Source organism: Sander vitreus, chromosome 15 (genome assembly GCF_031162955.1).
Source record: "Sander vitreus isolate 19-12246 chromosome 15, sanVit1, whole genome shotgun sequence".
In the NCBI taxonomy this organism is placed as follows: domain Eukaryota; kingdom Metazoa; phylum Chordata; class Actinopteri; order Perciformes; family Percidae; genus Sander; species Sander vitreus.
The window spans coordinates 310,043-327,980 of NC_135869.1; the positions used below are offsets into that span (position 1 = coordinate 310,043).

The following is a 17,938-nucleotide window of genomic DNA, read 5'->3' on the forward strand; positions in this document are numbered from 1 at the left end:
AGTGAAAGTTAACTGAGTGTTTCCTAATAATATTGCCTAGAGGAAGCATATATAAGGAGAAAAGAATTGGTCCAAGCACTGAGCCTTGTGGAACGCCATGGCTAACTTTAGTGTACTTGGAGGATTTATCGTTAATATTAACAAAATGAGATCGATCAGAGAAATAGGACTTAAACCAGCTTTCACCAGTGCCGTCTCTGTGCTATGATGCTTTCTAAATCCTGACTGAAAGTCCTCACACAAACTATTGCTATGTAGAAAATCACATAACTGATTTGCGACTACTTTCTCAAGGATCTTGGAGAGAAAGGGAAGGTTAGATATAGGTCTATAGTTGGCTAAGACCTCAGGATCGAGGGTGGGTTTTTTCAGAAGAGGTTTTATCACAGCTACTTTAAATGACTGGAGTACATAACCTGTTAATGAAGACATATTGATCATATCTAGTAATGAAGTGTTAACCATGCGTAATGCATCTTTAAGTAGCCTCATTGGGATGGGGTCTAATAGACAGGTAGATGGCTTAACTGAAGAGACCTTTAGCATTAATTGTTGAAGGTCTATAGGAAAAAAGCAATCTAAGTATATGTCAGGTCTTGTCGTTCTTTCTAACACTCCTGCGTTTAATGGTTCAACTCTGCCTTTGACCCAGACTAAAACAAACATCAAACATCAATGTAACGTCCCCACCAGACAATGTATTTAAAGCATTCTTTTTAACTCTTCTTCCCATTTTCCCAGAAACAGACCTGCATATAATGGGCTGTAGCAGGCCCCCATGGCACAACCTTTTATGTGTTTGAAAGTCTTATCCTGTAAAATGAAGATATTATTATTCAATGTGCATTCAGTTAATGACAGTAAGAAATCAGTTGGTGGCATTTCTGACTCGGGTCTCTTACTCAAAAAATGTGTCAGAGCTGCAAGACCCTGTGTATGTTCAATGTTAGTGTACAATGATTCTACATCCATAGTGACTAGATATGTATCAGAGCCAATGATTTCTAGTTGTGTGATCTTATTCAGAACATCTGTGGTGTCTTAGACAAATGCTGGAAGTGAAGGTAAACAAGGTTTCGAGGGTTCTCAACACACTTGTGGATCTTGGGTAGCTTGTAGAAAGATGCCACTCTTGGGTTTTCATTCCACAGAAAACCAAGTTTAGATTAAGAGATCCAGTTGTTGTCTTTGGCCACATGTAGTAGTTGTCTCAGTTCCTCTTTAAAAGACTCAGTAGGGTTAAATGTCAGTGTTGTTTAACTAACGGAAGCCTCTTTAACATATATGTCCTTTCCCTAAATTACTATAGCACCACCTTTATCTGTATTTTAAAATTACTAGATTACTGTCTTCTAGCCTTCTTTTCAGTGTGAGACAGATTACTCTGTCTGGGTGCTCTTTCATGCTTAAATAGATTTTTAATATCATAGTTCACCTGTTTAGCAAATGCATTTAATGCAGTATTCTGAACCAGTGGGCAGAAGGTTGACTTAGGCTTAAAAAACCGCCTACGGGGATAAAAGTCTGTCTGACCTGTGTCTGTGGAGCTTGCAGGTGTGGCCTGTTGCTTGTACCAGGTCTTGAGGTGTAGATTCCTGTAGAAGCGGAAGAGGTCGATCTTTGTGTCGAACTCCTTTGCAGAGTAGATTGGTGCAAAAGACAACCCTTTTAAAAGGACTTGGATGCTCTCCTCCGACAGGGCTTTGCCAAGGATGTTGATCACAACTCGTGTCTATCCATCTGTGTTCCAAGTTTCTTTCTACCTCTCTGCTGTTAGGTGTGAAACTAAAGTTGAACCCAAGTGCAGACAACAACGCAGAGCCAAATGGAAGTTTAACAGGTTTATTGCAAATGTCCAAGATCAAGAATGCAACCAGGAAAAAGCAAAGTCCAAATCCAATGGATTTCAGATCTAGTGATGGGACGTTTGACACCGAGGCACCGAAGCTTGGTGCCTCAATACCATCCAGGGTAGCTATATCTTTAGATAATGAGGTTCGGAGGTGTTTAGGGCCCAGCACAGTAACTTCAGTTTTGTTTGAGTTTAACATCAGAAAATGATAGGTCATCCCTGATTTTATATCTTTAATGCATGCTTGAAGTTTAGCTAACTGACTGGTTTCGTCTGGCTTGATTGACAATTATAACTGGGTGTCATCCGCATAACAGTGAAAGTTAACTGAGCGTTTCCTAATAATATTGCCTAGAGGAAGCATATATAGGGAGAAAAGTGTGCCATATCACTTCCGCAAAGCACACTGGTTTCGAAGCAGTGTTGGAGCTTTGTATCAAATTGAAATAAGCACGTGACTGATGACGTCCAAAGCTTCGAATGTCACTGAAACTCCGGAAGGGTTTGCTGGATTCGAATTTTTGCCGCTGCACCGATACCCCGGGATATAAGAGACGCGCACACCCAGAGAAGTTTTGTTGTGTTTCATCGAGTAGACTTGCCTATTTCAGAGCCCGTTTATTCAAAATACAACATGGACAGTACAAACGTAAGGAAGCGTTCAAGGGTGTGGGAATATTTTGACCTACTATCCCCGAATAAGGTAAATGGCTACGTTTTATGGACTGTTGTATTATTAGGCCTATTTATTATTATTATTATTATAATTATTCCCGTCATTGTCATTCAGACAACATTATCTGCTTAACAAAGTAGCCTAGATGCATTAACTACCTAGTAATTCAGATCAAATTGGCTATTATAACAGGCCAGTCCAGGTTTTTATTTCTAAACAGTCACACTCTTTGCATTATTTGAAGGTTCGGTGCCCACAAGAACTGGCATACAACAATAATACCTCTTCAATTTTGAGGCACCTCCGTGCAAAACACGAAGCAGCAGCAGCTGCAACATCCAATGCTCCATCCAGCGACAACATTCAAGGCAATGTTCATTCCGGTCCTTCTTTTGGTTTGTTTCATTTCATTTTTGTGATCATTATACAACACATAGCCTATTAATCTTGTCTCACCCCACCAGGAAGGAACACGCACCAAACTTGGCGAAAGGATATCACTAGCAGTCCTCACTCCTTGCAGAAATCACCTTGATCGCCACGCTTGATCGCTTTATATCCTTTAAAATGTCACCTAATTCAAACAATGCTCACTTCACTTTTTAGTTGTGGTTTCTTTCTTCAAACATTATGCTAGGCCTACTTCATGGCTACATTGTTTGTCCCAAACACCGGCAGAATGTTTTCCTTTGATAAGGCTCAGAATTCACATTTAAAACATGCAAACACACAAAAAGCAACTGTCAGATATATTTTTATATCCATATACATTTGCTGCATAATAATGAAGTAATGAATAATTAATGAATTCATATTGTCATTTATATGATGCTTCTTGTGTGACAGTGTCCAGGAAACTGGAGCTGGATGAAGCCTTGCTGGAGATGGTGGTGGTGGTGGATGCCCAGCCTCTGAGCATTGTGGAGAATGCAGAGTTCAAGGCCTTTGTTAATCTCCTGGATCCTACATATGTTATCCCTGGGAGGAAGACCTTGAAGGCAATGCTGCAGAGGAAATATGAAGTCACCAAGGAGAAGGCTGTGGCTGAGCTCGGGAAGGCATCCACAGTAAGCTTGACTGCAGACGTGGACCTCTATAAACATGGATGCCTACTTGGCAGTAACATGCCACTATGTCACTGAAGAGGCCAAGCTTTCCACTGTGCTTTTAGGAGTGAGGAAGCTCCCTGACATGCACACAGTAGCTAAAAATCGCTGAAGCAAAGTCAGCCCTAATGACAGACTGGGGAATGACAGGGAAGGTAACAAGCTTGGTGACCGACCATCTCCGCCATGTCCCCTGTTTCGCACGTTTTAAATCTTGTGGTGAGGCGATCCCTTGCTCTAACCCCTGAGCTGGAAGAAATGTGGTCTCGTAGCACGCCGCATTGTACATCTTTTTAAATGCAGCACAACTACCAAAGAAAAACTGTGTGAAATCCAGCTACAGATGGGTAGACCTTTGCTGAAGCCAATCCAAGAGGTGGATACAAGGTGGAATAGCACCTATGCCATGCTGCAGAGGATTCATGACCTGCGAGAGCCTTTGGGAGCAACTTTGACTAATCTGACCAATGACATCACTTCATTTTCATCAGAAGAATGCGCCTCCATCCAGCAGTGTCTGCTGGTTCTGAAGCCATTCAATCAAGCCACTGTTGAACTGTCTGAAGAAAAACGAGTGTCTGGCTCAAAAGCATATATAGGGAGAAAAGTGTGCCATATCACTTCCGCAAAGCACACTGGTTTCGAAGCAGTGTTGGAGCTTGTATCAAATTGAAATAAGCACGTGACTGATGACGTCCAAAGCTTCGAATGTCACTGAAACTCCGGAAGGGTTTGCTGGATTCGAATTTTTGCCGCTGCACTGATACCCCGGGATATAAGAGACGCGCACACCCAGAGAAGTTTTGTTGTGTTTCATCGAGTAGACTTGCCTATTTCAGAGCCCGTTTATTCAAAATACAACATGGACAGTACAAACGTAAGGAAGCGTTCAAGGGTGTGGGAACATTTTGACCTACTATCCCCGAATAAGGTAAATGGCTACGTTTTATGGACTGTTGTATTATTAGGCCTATTTATTATTATTATTATTATTATTATAATTATTCCCGTCATTGTCATTCAGACAACATTATCTGCTTAACAAAGTAGCCTAGATGCATTAACTACCTAGTAATTCAGATCAAATTGGCTATTATAACAGGCCAGTCCAGGTTTTTATTTCTAAACAGTCACACTCTTTGCATTATTTGAAGGTTCGGTGCCCACAAGAACTGGCATACAACAATAATACCTCTTCAATTTTGAGGCACCTCCGTGCAAAACACGAAGCAGCAGCAGCTGCAACATCCAATGCTCCATCCAGCGACAACATTCAAGGCAATGTTCATTCCGGTCCTTCTTTTGGTTTGTTTCATTTCATTTTTGTGATCATTATACAACACATAGCCTATTAATCTTGTCTCACCCCACCAGGAAGGAACACGCACCAAACTGGGCGAAAGGATATCACTAGCAGTCCTCACTCCTTGCAGAAATCACCTTGATCGCCACGCTTGATCGCTTTATATCCTTTAAAATGTCACCTAATTCAAACAATGCTCACTTCACTTTTTAGTTGTGGTTTCTTTCTTCAAACATTATGCTAGGCCTACTTCATGGCTACATTGTTTGTCCCAAACACCGGCAGAATGTTTTCCTTTGATAAGGCTCAGAATTCACATTTAAAACATGCAAACACACAAAAAGCAACTGTCAGATATATTTTTATATCCATATACATTTGCTGCATAATAATGAAGTAATGAATAATTAATGAATTCATATTGTCATTTATATGATGCTTCTTGTGTGACAGTGTCCAGGAAACTGGAGCTGGATGAAGCCTTGCTGGAGATGGTGGTGGTGGTGGATGCCCAGCCTCTGAGCATTGTGGAGAATGCAGAGTTCAAGGCCTTTGTTAATCTCCTGGATCCTACATATGTTATCCCTGGGAGGAAGACCTTGAAGGCAATGCTGCAGAGGAAATATGAAGTCACCAAGGAGAAGGCTGTGGCTGAGCTCGGGAAGGCATCCACAGTAAGCTTGACTGCAGACATGTGGACCTCTATAAACATGGATGCCTACTTGGCAGTAACATGCCACTATGTCACTGAAGAGGCCAAGCTTTCCACTGTGCTTTTAGGAGTGAGGAAGTTCCCTGACATGCACACAGTAGCTAAAAATCGCTGAAGCAAAGTCAGCCCTAATGACAGACTGGGGAATGACAGGGAAGGTAACAAGCTTGGTGACCGACCATCTCCGCCATGTCCCCTGTTTCGCACGTTTTAAATCTTGTGGTGAAGCGATCCCTTGCTCTAACCCCTGAGCTGGAAGAAATGTGGTCTCGTGCACGCCGCATTGTACATCTTTTTAAATGCAGCACAACTACCAAAGAAAAACTGTGTGAAATCCAGCTACAGATGGGTAGACCTTTGCTGAAGCCAATCCAAGAGGTGGATACAAGGTGGAATAGCACCTATGCCATGCTGCAGAGGATTCATGACCTGCGAGAGCCTTTGGGAGCAACTTTGACTAATCTGACCAATGACATCACTTCATTTTCATCAGAAGAATGCGCCTCCATCCAGCAGTGTCTGCTGGTTCTGAAGCCATTCAATCAAGCCACTGTTGAACTGTCTGAAGAAAAACGAGTGTCTGGCTCCAAAGTCATTCCCATGGTGAAGATGTTAAGACATCGTACTGGCAGACTTTCTACAACAATGGCAAACCCATTGGCGCAGAAACTGGCCAGTAATGTGCAAAGCACTCTAAATGATAAGTTTGCCATTGTTAAAAAAAAATACTGCTCTCAGTGTGGAAATTCTTTTGGACCCCCAGGTACAAGGAGATTGGGTTCTGCAGTGCAAACTCGTCTCAGGCTGCAGTGGAGAGACTCACCAGGGAATGTGCGAACATCATTCCACCACCACCACCACCACCATCCTCACAGGAGTCTTCAGAGCATGAGGACAATCTCTGGGCCCTGCTTGACAGCCACATGGCACACAACGTGTTTCTAACACAACAGACAGTGCCATTGCAAAGGTCCAGAGGTAAATTGTTGTGATTGGTGGTTTCCCTAAAGACATGAAAAAAATATATAATGAAATAAATCCTTCTGCTTACAGGTATTTGAAAGACGCACATTTGCCTAGGTCAGAGGACCCTCTTAAATACTGGGAAAGGCACCAACTTGTCTTTCCAAATGTCTCTCAAATAGCCATGCGCTATCTGTGCACTCCAGCATCCTCAGTGCCATGTGTCTTCTCCAAGGCTGGGGAAGTAGTCAGCAGCCGACGAAACTGCCTCAAACCAAGCACCATAGAACACATTTTGTTTCTCAATAAAAATCTGGAAAGAAAAACAAGTATGCAATAAGCATTCCCCAAACTGTCATTCACAATCCCCGTTACTGCACAAGCACCTTCCCCAAACCTCCTTTGTACACAAGCACTTACGCACAAACGACCTCTTGTATTCCACATAGACCTGTAGCACAAGCATTTTCCACAAACCCCTTTATGCTTTCTGTATTGTAGCAACCCTGTATATAGCCTATGCCTCTGCTGCAACTGCATTCTATATTAGGTTACTGCTCAAAACGTGTTGCCCGGGATATTTAAAGCTGAGGTGATTATGGTGAATGAGCTGCAGCTGGAATCCTGACTCCCGCACACCAGACTTCACTCCTGCAATTAAAGACAGACAAAGGGGAGGGGGAGAGCAGAGACAGATAGCTACCTAGCAACAGCCACAGCAGCAACAGGCCTAACATCCGCGTTCTCCTCTTCTTTTGCTTATGCTCCTGTTCCTGCCACGTCCTCGGCCGTGTCCGCGTCCTCGCCCCGATCCCCTCCCTCTTTCGCTGGGGTGGGGTGGGTACTCCAAAAAAGCCTCCCGAGGTGTCTGGACTGTAGCAGGCATTCACTGCTGGAGAAGTTGAACAAGACTGTTCTTGCTGATGGGCCTGTAGACCCTGTCCTCATTGTAGTCTGTGGCATCCCTCTGAAACTTATGTATTTTATCTTCTTTAAAGGAGAACTCTGGGCAATTTTTACATTAATCTTGATCGCTATAAGTATGTGAGTACTGTCGATAGCAAAAAAAACGAGCTGAATCGGTGCTAGCAATATGGAGCTGCTGCAGCTAATGCCGAGAGCTCCCACTTAGCTAAAACAGCAGTTTTGGGGGCATATCATAAAGAGTGCCTTTGTGCCTCTTTAACAGACACAAAATGCAATTAAAATGTCTGTGCAACATGAACAGGGCCCTTACATGACAACAAGATGCGTTTTCAACTCAGACATTGTTTAAATTCACCTACCCTGTTAGCTGCTAGCTGCTGTCTGGGATGAGTGAGTGTGTTCAGCCAGGCTTCGGTAATAATCATCACGCAGCAGTTCTGTGTGTATTTGTAGCATATATATCCATTTTGTGTGCGATCCATCTGCCGTTGGCGAATAGTAGTCTCTGCAGTGGCGAACTGTGTGTTAGTTGCCTTAGCCAGGCTAGCAGGCCAGACCGGCATCCTTAGGGTTAAAGCACTAGACCGATGGGCCACCAAGGCCGTAATTTAGTACATTATTAGTGGGACATTTCAGAGCTGACATTAGCTAACGTTGATGTAAACACAAATGTATCAGAAAATATTTAGGCACATTAGTCTTGACCGGTCTTAGAATAAAATCCTTTGTGAGAGACAGAGACGAGACCAAAACACATCTTGAGTAGTTACAACACCAATCTATTTCTGCCATCTGGAAGTCCTCACATATATTATCCTTATTAGACATTAGCATTACTATTCCACCATCATGGTCACCCCACAGCATCATATTCAAGCCTGTGCTGCACACTGCACTGAATACAGCTTTAAAACATGTCTTAATTAAATATTGATAATGGATCATACACAATGTTAGCAATAACTACCTGGATACAAAGATACTGTACAGACAATGTATTAAACCACTGACAGGTTTTGTCTCAGTGTGTTGTGGGTGCAGAGCAGAATTTATCTTGTGTTTCTATCAGGAAGAATCTGGAAGAAGCTGAACCCAGCAGTGTGTCCATGAAGAGTGACAGGTCTATGGGTCCTCCTTATGACTTCAAAGGTGGACACTACTCTGTTGCTCAAAGGTGAGGATTTCAAACTAAAAATCAGCAGGACTAATAAAGGTTTACCACTACAGGGAGTCCTCTGATTCACTGTTAACATCCAAACATCACTTCATGGACCTTTACCTTGTGTTTGTCTCTGTGTGGACAGACATAATGTGAGCTAATTCTTCCTGTTTCCTCCACAGAGTGGACCAGGAGAGCTCAGAGGTTCCCAGTGGTCAGTCTGCCCAGCAGCATCAAACACACTTGGACTCCATATTTATGGTCTGTACATGTACAACAATTACTTTTACATCTATTCTGTGACAATCATCTCCATGCTGCACTTTTTCGACCAGTGGATTGTCAGTCTGTCCAACATGGATCTGATGTTTGCTTCCATGATTTCAGTTTGATTTGTCATTCATGTAATCTTCTATTCCAGCTGCTGGAGGAGGACATTGTCAGTTTTGTGAAGAACGAGCTGCAGAAGATCCAGAAGCTTCTGAGTCCAGATTACCCAGAATGCTTAGAGAGTAAGAAGGATGAGGAGGTGTTGGACGGTGAGGATGAAGAGCAGAGGAGGAGCATCAGAGAGGCATTTCTGAAGATCACACTGCACTTCCTGAGGAGAATGAAGCAGGAGGAGCTGGCTGACCGTCTGCAGAGCAGTAAGAGGATTTCTCTAAAGATTTAACATGCTGGATAAATGGGATATTTACAAAAGTCTCAAGATATTTACCAAAATATATTCATATACTGATTCTCTGAGGAAATGTTGAAATATGTTATTTGACTTATTGATCTTCTTTGTTGTGTGTTCATTCAGGAAGTCTTGCTGCAGGTGGTAAGCGTAAACTCAAATCTAACCAGCAGATGAAGTTCCAGTGTGTGTTTGAGGGGATTGCTAAAGCAGGAAACCCAACCCTTCTGAATCAGATGTTCACAGAGATCTACATCATAGAGGGAGAGACTGCAGAGGTCAATGATGAACATGAGGTCAGACAGATCGAAACAGCATCCAGGAAACCAGACAGACCAGAAACAACAATCAGACAAGAAGACATCTTTAAACCCTCACCTGGAAGAGAGGAACCAATCAGAAAAGTGATGACAAAGGGAGTGGCTGGCATTGGGAAAACAGTCTTAACACAGAAGTTCACTCTGGACTGGGCTGAAGACAAAGCCAACCAGGACGTCCAGTTCACATTTCCATTCACCTTCAGAGAGCTGAATGTGCTGAAAGAGAAAAAGTACAGCTTGGTGGAACTTGTTGATTACTTCTTTAGTGAAACCAAAGAAGCAGGAATCTGCAGGTTTGAAGAGGTCATGTTCATCTTTGATGGTCTGGATGAGTGTCAACTTCCTCTGGACTTCCACAACACTGAGATCCTGACTGATGTTACAGAGTCCACTTCAGTGGATGTGCTGCTGACAAACCTCATCAGGGGGAAACTGCTTCCCTCTGCTCGCCTCTGGATAACCACACGACCTGCAGCAGCCAATCAGATCCCTACTGAGTGTGTTGACATGGTGACAGAGGTCAGGATTCAGAGATGAGGAGCAGGCCAGCAGAATCATCTCCCACATCAAGACATCACGAAGCCTCCACATCATGTGCCACATCCCAGTCTTCTGCTGGATCACTGCTACAGTTCTGGAGGATGTGTTGAAGACCAGAGAGGGAGGAGAGCTGCCCAAGACCCTGACTGAGATGTACATCCACTTCCTGGTGGTTCAGTCCAAAGTGAAGAACATCAAGTATGATGGAGGAGCTGAAACAGATCCACACTGGAATAAAAAGAGCATGAAGATGATCGAGTCTCTGGGAAAACTGGCTTTTGAACAGCTGCAGAAAGGCAACCTGATCTTCTATGAATCAGACCTGACAGAGTGTGGCATTGATATCAGAGCAGCCTCAGTGTACTCAGGAGTGTTCACACAGATCTTTAAAGAGGAGAGAGGACTGTACCAGGACAAGGTCTTCTGCTTCGTCCATCTGAGTGTTCAGGAGTTTCTGGCTGCTCTTCATGTCCATCTGACATTCATCAACTCTGGAGTCATCCTGCTGGCAGAAGAACCTGCCTGTGGTCTGAAGTGTTCAGAGACAAATCAACACGTTTCTACCAGAGTGCTGTGGACAAGGCCTTACAGAGTCCAAATGGACACCTGGACTTGTTCCTCCGCTTCCTCCTGGGTCTTTCACTACAGTCCAATCAGACTCTCCTACGAGGTCTGCTGACACAGACAGGAAGTAGCTCACAGACCAATCAGAAAACAGTTGAGTACATCAAGAAGAAGATCAGTGAGAATCTGTCTACAGAGAGAAGCATCAATCTGTTTCACTGTCTGAATGAACTGAATGATTGTTCTCTAGTGGAGCAGATCCAACAGTCCCTGAGTTCAGGAAGTCTCTCCACGGATAAACTCTCTCCTGCTCAGTGGTCAGCTCTGGTCTTCATCTTACTGTCATCAGAAGAAGATCTGGATGTGTTTGACCTGAAGAAATACTCTGCTTCAGAAGAGGCTCTTCTGAGGCTGCTGCCAGTGGTCAAAGCCTCCAACAAAGCTCTGTACGTGCACACACAACTATCCACATTAAATGGAGTTTTTCTTTATTCAGAAAATAAATAACTTTTGTTTTCTCATGTATTGCTGATTCCTCTTCAGGCTGAGTGGCTGTAACCTGTCAGAGAGAAGCTGTGAAGCTCTGTCCTCAGTTCTCAGCTCCCCATCATCTAGTCTGAGAGAGCTGGACCTGAGTAACAACGAGCTGCAGGATTCAGGAGTGAAGCAGCTGTCGGCTGGACTGAAGAGTCCACACTGCAGACTGGAAACTCTCAGGTTAGTGCAAATTAAACATAATTATAATGCTGTACCCTTTTAACCCCAAATGCATGTTTTGTTTAAAAGACAGAAAAAATACTTACCCTATAAAGGAGCTTAAAAAATGTTTTTTTCGTCCAAATCTCAAAATTTGTTCGTGAATGCGTGTTGATAGAACCAGCCGACAGTTTTTCCTTTTTTATGTTTTATGCTACAATAACTGTGTTATACTGCTCAATGGCGTAACTCTGGGTTCAACATTGGGGGGGTTGAGATCTCCATCCGTGTGTGTGTGTGTGTGTGTGTGTGTGTGTGTGTGTGTGTGTGTGTAGTCTGTCAGGCTGTCTGGTCTCAGAGGAAGGCTGTAGTTCTCTGGCCTCAGCTCTGAGCTCCAACCCCTCCCATCTGAGAGTGCTGGACCTGAGCTACAATCATCCAGGAGACTCAGGAGTGAAGCTGCTGTCAGCTAGACTTAAGGATCCAAACTGGAACCTCAACACTCTCAGGTATGGACAGATGGACAGACAACAGCAGCTGTCCCACTGTTTCTCTGACACTAACTGATGAACTCTGGTTCATGATTAATGGAAGATCTGAGTCAAGGTGTATGAAGTTGATTTTGACTTTGTTTCTTCCTGCAGGACGGACCATGGTGGACCACAGAGACTGAAACCTGGTGTGAGGAAGTGTGAGTGTGTTTAAAGTTTGATTCATGAGAACTCTAGATTTGTACATTTTCTTAACTGAAGTACGATGTTTCACTTCTCCAGAGTTTCTTTCAGTGTGGCTGGAAAGATGTTAGAATTCAGCTCCCCCATGCTTTTATTTTGAAACCTTTACTTTTACTTCACGTCATCTTACTTGATTTCTTTCTTCAAAAGAAAAAAAAGAAAATTTGAACTTACAAAAAACAGACCAAAAAGACCACCTGATTTCGTTGTTTTAACTCTAAAATTCCAAAACCCACGTGACTTCTGTTTTTGTATTTAAATGATAAAACAAATTGAACACAGACCATTCTTCAAACCAAAAGGAATTGCCAAAAACAAAACAAACCGTTTTTTGTTTCTGACACCAGAAACCGTTTTTTTGTTTTGAAACAAAAAACTAAAACTATGTTTCATTTTTTAATTACAAATGAATGACAGATTATCCAATGATACCCAGACTGTTGTTGCCTTCAGGTGCTGCTCGTAAACTAATACTTCACAAGTTTGACAGATATAAGTTGATGTGTTTCTTCAGTTTTCTTCTCCAGATGTTTTAATAACTTAATGTTTAAAACCTAAACGGTCATAAACACAACACAATATAATTAATGTCACAAAGATGTTGAAAAAGTAGAATAAAGTGAGTTGAGGTAGATTTACCTTCCAGTTCCTCCTTGAATGGAGACCTGGGACCAGACATACGACACAACCGCACAAATACCACAAATACTTTCACACATAAAGTGGTATTTCTATAAACAGAAGGTGTGTATGTCACACTGACTTCAGACCAGCCTACACATGGTTTTAGAGCCAGCTGCAGGTGATCAGGTGGAAATGGAAAACAGGCTGACAGACAGAATATTAAAGCTACGTTGTGTAAGAATTTCTCCCATCTAGTGGTGAAATTGCATATGACAACCAACTGAATATTACTTTCTGTTCCTTCAAAAAAGAGACAGAAACATTGGAAATTAATTTCTAAAAAACATCCATAAAAGAGACAGAAACATTGGAAACAACAATGGAGCTTTAACAATAAAACATAGTTTGTTGTGATTGTGTGATTGTAAATCTGTAAATCACCATCAGATGTATTTATAAACTGAATGAATTGTTAGAACTGGATTGTTGAAGTTAAAGTTTGTTAAACATCATTCACAGCTGAATATGAAATGTTGAAATGATTTTCTTTCAGTAATTGTCAGTAAAGTAGTTAATAAATCATCAGATGATAACCTGCAGCTGTATTGTGTCTTGTTCTCTCCATCAGATGTCTGTGAACTGGAACTGGACACAAACACAGTACACAGAAACCTCAAACTGTCTGACAACAACAGGAAGGTGACATATGTCAGAGAGGATCAGCCATATCCTGGTCATCCAGACAGATTTGACTCCTGGTATCAGCTGCTGTGTAGAAATGGTCTGACTGGCCGCTGTTACTGGGAGGTCGAGAGGAGAGGAGAGGTTATTATATCAGTGAGTTACAGAAGAATCAGAAGGAGAGGACAGTTATGACTGTTGGTTTGGAAGGAATGATCAGTCCTGGAGTCTGAGCTGCTCTGATGATGATTTTACTCCAGCTTGTTTCAGAAACAGAGGGAACTTAACCTCAGAGTCAGTTACTATGGTAATACTTATTTCTCTCTTTCATTTCCTCATTCATTCATTCTCTCAGTCTCCTCCCTCTGACACAGCACTCTTTTATTACCTCATTCAATTGCTGCATGTTGTACCATGTGTTGTGTATTGGGTGTGTGGTGTTCTGCCCCCTGGAGGTCAGGTTGAGCACATCATGCTCTCACCTATACACACCTGCAAGCTAGAATCACGCTGATGTTCCCTTTGTGTCACTACACCCTGAGGAAGGCTCAAGCCGACACGCGTTGGTGTATTTTTTATGTCTTGCCCTATTTAATAAAGGCCTTTTTATCACTTTTTGTAACCAACCTTGAGTGCCTGGACTTGATTTTTTTATGACTTTCTTGGTCATAATTCTTCCTCCTTTTTGTCTCATGTTTAACAGTGTTTACACATGCCTGTAAGTCCAGCAACATTATACTGTTAGATTTATAATGGAGTTTGGTGGGGGGAGATGGAAGGCGAGCTGAAGGAGAGCTGCACCAAGCTAGCCACAGTTAGCCACACTGGCTGGACCGGAAACAGGGAAGTAAAATAAAATAAAATAAAAGAGCAACACCAAGGGTGAGTAAGGTTTCTAAATACTCACCATGGACAGGGCCGTCCAAACCCAGTTTACTATGCAAGAGTTTGGTACAGATACATTTCCATGACATGAATTCATGTATAATTAAATTAATAAATTTGGACTAAATGAGCAAAGAAACAAATTAACCTCATTGATGGTTCTGCTGATTTTTTATGGTGGTAAAAATTACAATAAAACATGTTAAACACAATAACAAATATGTCCATAAACCTGTTTTAAATTCACTGATTAAAATAAATAAGCTAAATAGATGCTGATTCATTGTCTATGCATTAACTAGTTGTTTCAGTTTTGTGATTGTTTGTGTTTTTTTGGCCATCAAAAGAATAGATATTTTATTCTATTTTATGTATATTAAAAACGACTGCCTGCTGAAATAGGACTGCACCCGACATGAAGACACAGCAATACTCATTTTTTTCACCAAATCCACTTAATAAAAACAATTCAGATTCATATTTAACGTATGTAATATGTTACGGGGGGGCAGTCTTATTTCAGCAGTCTCTGCTGACGAGCGATGTGACAGTTACCGAGGCGTCGTATCGCTCTATCGTCGAGAGCCAACTCCTTTTATGCCTTCCCCTCAGTAACCCCCGCGTCTACTATGCCCTCTTCTGCCGTACGGCAGCACCAGTTACCGTCAGCGGAGAGGATGTTTTGGTCTATATTCAAAGGAGTTATTTTAGATACGTCCCTGATTGCTAATTTTTTAGAGAGACACACATGCCCGTACTAAAAGGGCCCTCGCTCGGATCAGGGAACCCGAAGGCGAGGCAAGAGTTCAGCTTTACTTTTTACCCTAGATGTCCCCAACTCACGGGCTCTTGTCCCCCTGTGTATGAAAAGCACTGTCCAAGGGGATCTTTACAACCAATGATTTTTCTTAAGTACTCATGGTCAAGGCTGCTACTCCCAGGGTCACTGGAGGTCCCTTCCTTCTCAAGGACGCCCGTTAGTCTTCTGTGGTCGCCGATCTGAGAGAGGTCAGGTGCTCAGGGACTCTGACCAGCCGAGCGGGTAGGGAAATGCACTCCCACTAGGAGATAACAGGAAGTCTGACTGTCAAAATCGGTCCCCGCCGGGCCGCAACTTGCCACGGGCGGTTAAAGAGGAGTCTGAGCTATCCCCAGTGAGTGTAACCCCCGCCTAACGGCAGGGGTGGAGAAATAAGAGAAAAATACCCAAAAGACTAAATCTTTGCGTCTAAAGCACAAGGTAACCAAGCTCTATTTCCTGCTGGCAAAGCTTCTCTATTTAGGCACAAGTTGGTTCACTCCTCCAGACGCAGCCAGGTTTGTTCACCATAACTTCATGTCCTTATAAGGACACTTACAGGAAATTATACAGGGAATCTCACATGTGAACATGTTCCGTTTACATGCGTCACACAAGATAAGCAGATCTAAGTCAATCGTTTATGGTCGGCCTACCTCCTCTTTTGTCAGTGCTCTACACAAACTGTCAGTAACTTTCCACTAGCTAATATATCAGTCAGATATGAACTTCCTCTTTCAGCAGTACTTCTACTCAAGCCAAATGCAACGGCGAAAAGCAAACAGTCAACAGCATGATATCTATTTTATATAATGCAATATATATCAATACATTTAAAGCAGTAATATAGTTTTAGCTGTTTTTGGGGTTTTCAACTGAACCTCCGTTCAACACTGCCAATGCCAAAATAAGACTGCACCCCCCTAACTCAGGATTGTAAAGTCTTACAATGACCCAATTAGCTTTACTTACATGTCGTGACCTCTACTAAAAGTCCTGAACAGATTCTCATCGTCAGCCTTTGCAATCCTGAGTTTTTCACATTACAGACGTTAAATATATATCTGAATTATTTTTATTGACAAGGATGTTTGCACAGACGAGTGGATATGGTGGAAAGAAATGTATAGCTCTGGCTCTGTGTACCTGCTGGCTGTGTATGTTAGGTTGTAGTACTAAAACATGTTGCAACCTGTGTTGGTGAATAGTAGTTTTATTTAGAATTTTCTGACAGGAAGTGTGTTTTATTGCCAGCGGCTTGACAGTGATGGTGAGAGGAGAGCGGTGGTGACTCTTCACATCGGGGCTTAAATGAAAGAGGATGCATGGAGATCTCAGACAGCTGGCAGGATTATTCATCCCCTTCTTCCACAGAGTGTGCTGTCTGCAGTCAGGAGATTCAAACTGTCCCCTGTCCTGCTGCTGTTTGTTTAAATGTCCTCATGCCGCTCTGCAGTTTCTCATTCAGCCAGCAGCTGTACTGCAGGCGCAGCTTAACCTAAAGTCTAACTTCACTAGCAGCAGGAAGCATCTGTATTGAGGTCCAGAGTGAGGAGTTCCCTCTGGCTGCATGCATTCTTCAAACCACACACAGAGTATTCATTCACTTTCAATCCTTGGAATTTGTTTAATGATGATGATAATGTTTTATTTTGTAATTCAAAGACAGATACAAGACAAACCAGACACAGAAGGAGACCCATGCTTTGAGATTTGATTTTATATTAATACAAGAAGTGATCTTTGATAGAGATAGAGAATGTGTCTCCAGATTGGAGGACGCTGATGCTAATTAGTCTCTATCAACACTGATTCCATCTCAAAGACAGGAGAAACAAAAGCAAATACAAATCAACAAATTATGTACACACCATTGTAATAGTAAAACAGAAGATGGGGAGGCTTTAAAGGACAGAAAAAGTGACAATTCAATAAACAAAATGAAATTAGCAGGCGATAGGGTCAAAAGACAATAAAAAAGACGGCATAACATAAAAGCAAGTCAATAAAAATGTGTCTCTGTCTGATCATTTCCTTTCCTCCATCTCTTATTAATCAATGTCTGTGATGTCTGTCCCACACTACCATCTATGTTCTGGAAGTTGTTCTTCTAAACAAAAGAGCAAATTAACATTCAGAAACTTGATGGGAGAAAGGAGACCACACATCTCTTTTATAAACCTCATAAACCGTAAAAATGAAAGACTTAAATTCTGGATTTCTATCTCTGGGGAAACTCTGAAAAATTTAGTGTGTTTGGCCGAAGCCAAACCAAAACTACTGTCTCCAAACTTAGAGAGTAAAACCTGATTTTATATTCCACTGACATGACTAATAAATGTGACACCATAACCATATTGGCATACCATAATGTTGCATTATTTTCAGCCCATTCTCCCAGGTCCATCCACTATGCAGTTAAAGAAGTGATTTAAACAAGTGGATAATTTTTTAGAATAGTTGATTCCTCCAGTAGATGCTGACTCTCCGTCTGCCTCCTCCTCCTTCAGGGCACTTCCTCCTGAGCCAGCGGCATCATGGGAGGTTCCACCTCCTCCCTCGTTGACGAGGCCGAGGGTGATGATGATTCTAGGGAACTAAAGTAGCATTTCAAAGATAAAATAGGAACATGTAAATAAAGTAGATACTTACATGACAGGTGGATTCTGAAATAAACCTGAAAGAAAAAGGGAACCAGTGAGTAAGAAGTGAAAGAGT

The 17,938-nt window shown here is 42.2% G+C and overlaps 1 pseudogene across 1 annotated transcript; it reads left to right on the plus strand.

Moving 5' to 3' along the window:
- The first annotated feature begins 5,994 nt into the window (after positions 1-5,994).
- Positions 5,995-12,064, plus strand: LOC144529902 (protein NLRC3-like; annotated as a pseudogene). The gene is made up of 8 exons (XR_013503063.1): positions 5,995-6,260; positions 6,413-6,627; positions 8,581-8,713; positions 8,881-8,959; positions 9,120-9,345; positions 9,504-11,247; positions 11,345-11,518; positions 12,007-12,064. The product of XR_013503063.1 is annotated as a protein NLRC3-like (transcript).
- Positions 12,065-17,938: the final 5,874 nt, after the last annotated feature.